The sequence below is a fragment of the Solanum pennellii genome, chromosome 7 (assembly GCF_001406875.1).
Source record: "Solanum pennellii chromosome 7, SPENNV200".
In the NCBI taxonomy this organism is placed as follows: domain Eukaryota; kingdom Viridiplantae; phylum Streptophyta; class Magnoliopsida; order Solanales; family Solanaceae; genus Solanum; species Solanum pennellii.
Window position 1 is genome coordinate 41,635,699 of NC_028643.1, and position 3,740 is coordinate 41,639,438.

The window sequence follows — 3,740 nt, forward strand, 5'->3', positions numbered from 1 at the left end:
TGTCTAATATCGAGATATAGTAACTACTCATTGCTCCTTTATTTTTTCATTGAAAAGGTAAATTTTTTAATTTACTCCAAAATCCTTTCATTAGATTTTGTCAACTACAACAAGTTACACTTTCTCTTTCTCTTTCTTTCTTAATTACCTATAAGTTTTTCGAATTTTTCTCTTCTAAATTTTTCTAACGGTAAATTTAATTTCTTAATCTATTTGTGTTTTTATATGTAAGGTAAATTATTGATATTTCGGTTTTGTTATTTGGGTTTCTCAGTTTGTTTTGGGAATTTAGATTTTGGTATTTGTGACATTTGTTAAATTCATGGGTAACAAACTCTTTCGTAAGATTTTGGTTAAAAGTCGAGATGATCATGATTTCCATTTTGTTGATTCTCCATCCACTTTTTCAAATGTACATGCAAATACATTTGGATATCATAATCGAAGTAATAAGTGTTTAAGTTGTAAAAAAATTTAAGAGAAGGAAAAATGAATTTCTCTTGCTAATGTTGCTAAAAAGCTAAAGATTGTTGAAAGTGAAAATGACTATGATCAAGAAGAATATCTATCCGAAGAGAAAGTTGTGGTTGATAATCGTGTTTCTTGAGGTACTTTTATTTTTCGTATACATTAAAATAAGGGAATCATGAAATTTAAGTGTGCATGCATATTTTTATTATCTATAGCGTTACGAATTGCGAGAATTCATCTTAGTTTGTGTTTTTATTTTTTGATTGTTGTTCTCTTTAGTTAATTTGAATCTTGTATTTAATATTTTCTTGTGCCATGACAATGAAAAATAATCATGTTGCATCTTAAATACCTCGTCCATTTGATTTGAAATAATAAGTTTCATTATGTTTTTGAATAATGATGTTATATATTTACTTTTTGTTATAATGGAATCTATCACTTTAACATAACATCAGTCTACAAATATGAATGTTATTTCAATGTTGCAAAAAATAATTAATTTTGATTAATTTCAATGTTCACTTGCTGGTTTGTTATTAATTGTCCTTATTGCTTAGACACATAATTTACTTCATTCCGCGGGAAAAAAAATATCACAAAGGCTGGCTTTATTGTCATGTGAATACATGTGTAGTGTGTTGTATAGTTATTAAAATCAACTCTTTCTGAGGTGCACCTAAATATGTTTAGAAATACAATCTTTGGATACTTTCTTGATATGCCACTATTTTCTGTTCAAAATCAACTTATTTGTTACTTGATGAAAAGAGAGATAATTCCGAATTGTAGTGACAAATTCTATGTTAATATTCATGGATGTTTTTAGTTAAAAAGTTTCATAGATTTGCAGATCTGAGTGTTGCTCAAACGTTGATTCAAAAATAGCTTGCTAATGAAAATACACGTTTGTTGAATTTCTAGGCGACACGTTGTTTAGAAAATCGCCTAACAAGGTAAAATGTTATTGAAAATATTCGTTTGTACAAAATTATGCATTGTTGATATTATATTTGATTTTACTTCGATATATGTTAGGTGTTCAGAAATTTTCTTGGTGGTGATATGGGTGATAAGGGTACCTCTTGTGGTTCTGAGCAAAACATCAAAGATCGATTGCAGAAAAATTCCAAATCTAAGAAGATATATGCCTATAATCATTGTTGCACTATGATGAATAAACCGTGATGACAAAGAATTAAGAAGAAAAGTTGAAAAGGTACTTTATTATTTAAGAGTTTGTTAATTTGATTAATCATTAAATTTGGTTTACATGTTCGAATATCATGATAAACTATAGTGATAATTAGTATAATACCAAAAAAGAATATGAAAATTATTGGCTTTCGTTATAAATATTTGTATACATTCTTGATTCTTTGTTTCTTAATATTTATTGAATTATCAGTTAGAAACAGCAATTACTGAATTAATAAGTTATCAAATTTTTTTCCCTTTAATTATTGAAGGAAACAACTTCATTTAATGGATCTTTGGAGGGTCATTGATTTACATTTTCTTAAGAAGCCTCAATTTTGTTAGATTTTTAACATAATAAATTTTGCATTGTAATTCATTTAATAAAGATAGAGTAATACATTGTGAAATTTTTTATAAATTTAATAGTGTTAATAGCTAATTACATCTTATTCATATTCTTTTTAAAATAACAAAATTCCTTTTAAATTATAGGATTTCGAATACATCATGCATTGGATACGTACTCATGGATGTATCCGAGGAGGAACAGATGCATTCTTGAGGGGATGAATATACTTGAGAGGGGATACAGATGTATATGAGAGGAGATCTTTGTGATTATTTTAAAGGCTTAAGTCATCGACCGCCCCTCAAAGTTGTCCGCATAATTCACTTAGACACCTCAACTAAGACTTGTACCTATTGAACACCTAAATTGTTCAAAACATGTACCTATTAGACACAAAATGCTGATATGGCAAAAAATGTGTATTGCACTTCCCTGAAACGCGTGAAAAGACTTAAAATAGTGTCTTTTTTTAATCTTATTTTTACATTTTTTCTTCTTTTATTGACACTTGACATTATAATTAACTTAACAAATATTTCTTTTATTTGCACTTCTTTCAAAAATGAAAAGCACCTCACTCCCTACCTATCATCTTCTTCATAGTTTAGTTTACAAAACTTTCTTCATTTTAGCTCCAACATTGTTCTTTTATCTTTTTTTATATACAAAAAATTTATATCTTCCAAATATGAAGATAAATGAAAATCATCTATGAAGATTCAGATTCGAAAGAAAGTCTTCGTATAATTTATTTCAAATTTCATAAAAATAAGGAACAAATATGAAGAAGATGAAAGAAGATAATGATTTTTACGTATAAAAAAAGTTAGCTGATATTTATTTATCACAATTTTTGAATAAAGATTTTTACTCAAATTCATGTGTTCATTAAATTTATCAAAAATGATATCAAAAAATTTGAAAAAAATAATTTTGGAGCTATCAATTTCATTTTGTCATCGATGTAGAGTTGAATAACCACCAACAAAATTTTCTTTCTTCTTCACTCTTAGAATGATATATATATAATATTATTTTTTTAAAAAAATTAATCTTAAAGTTAGTTGAAAATAATAAGATTTTGTAATTTGAGAAAAATGTGTTTTTGGGAAGAAGATGAAGATGAAAGGAGGTTGGGGTGGGGTGGAGTAAGGTGGGGTAGAATAGGTTGACATTTTTATATTTTCTTTTTCTTTTTTAAAAAATTAGATATCAAATGTGTATGTTTTTATAATTTTCGTGGCCCAATGTCAAATGTTATTTTTTAATTAGTCATTTTGTCACGTCACCACAAGTGTATCACAAACTCTTCACACTTTTTGCTCATTATCAAAAAATGTCTAATAGGAATGGTTTTTGTAAAGGTAAAAGTGTTCAATTGGTATTAGTATTAGTTGAGGTATCTAAGTGAATTATGCGGACAACTTTAAGAGACCGCTAATGACTCAAGCCTTATTTTAAAAGATAGGATATTTTAGAGATTATGTCGTAAGTTGTGTTTTATATAATTTTTTATTATTGTAATCAATGAATTCATTGAGTATTCTTAGGGGGGAAAAACAAAACATTTGAACTTGCCTTTAAATGTTTAAATCTTCTCTTAGATATTTGTGTAGTCAAAAGTTTTTTTTTTTTTAAAATAAACTAAAAAGAAAGTGTCATGTAAACTAAAATGGACTACTGAATATCAATTTGTAAAAATAATGTGGAGATAGTATTT

General features: G+C 26.8%; 1 long non-coding RNA gene across 1 annotated transcript; it reads left to right on the forward strand.

The window, feature by feature from the left end:
- Nucleotides 1-623: 623 nt before the first annotated feature.
- Nucleotides 624-2,564, forward strand: LOC114078073. The gene is made up of 3 exons (XR_003579590.1): nucleotides 624-1,427; nucleotides 1,510-1,690; nucleotides 2,164-2,564. It is a non-coding gene; the product is annotated as an uncharacterized LOC114078073 (long non-coding RNA).
- The last annotated feature ends 1,176 nt before the right edge of the window (nucleotides 2,565-3,740 follow it).